This window comes from Euleptes europaea, chromosome 14 (genome assembly GCF_029931775.1).
Source record: "Euleptes europaea isolate rEulEur1 chromosome 14, rEulEur1.hap1, whole genome shotgun sequence".
In the NCBI taxonomy this organism is placed as follows: domain Eukaryota; kingdom Metazoa; phylum Chordata; class Lepidosauria; order Squamata; family Sphaerodactylidae; genus Euleptes; species Euleptes europaea.
In genome coordinates, this window is record NC_079325.1 from 53,484,160 (window position 1) to 53,484,467 (window position 308).

The window sequence follows — 308 nt, forward strand, 5'->3', positions numbered from 1 at the left end:
TTTCACGCCCCGGCCTCCACTCGATATGGCGTCCCATTCCCGCCCCAGCCAGACGGAGAGCCGGCCTCCCCCGTTTCCCGCCATTCCCCGGTCCCCTCAGGGCAGGCGGCGAGGCGGAGAGCGGCCCGGCCTCCTCCTCCTCCTCCTCTCCTCCCCCCGCTCCATCGCGTTGATTGATTCCCCTCAGCCAGGCCGGGTTTCCGCCAGCAGCCCATTCGCAGGCTCATGCCGGGCTGCCCGCCGCCGCCGCCCGTTGGCGCGTGAAGGGAAGAGGGAAGGAGACGAGGCAGCAGCTGTTGCCCGAGGAG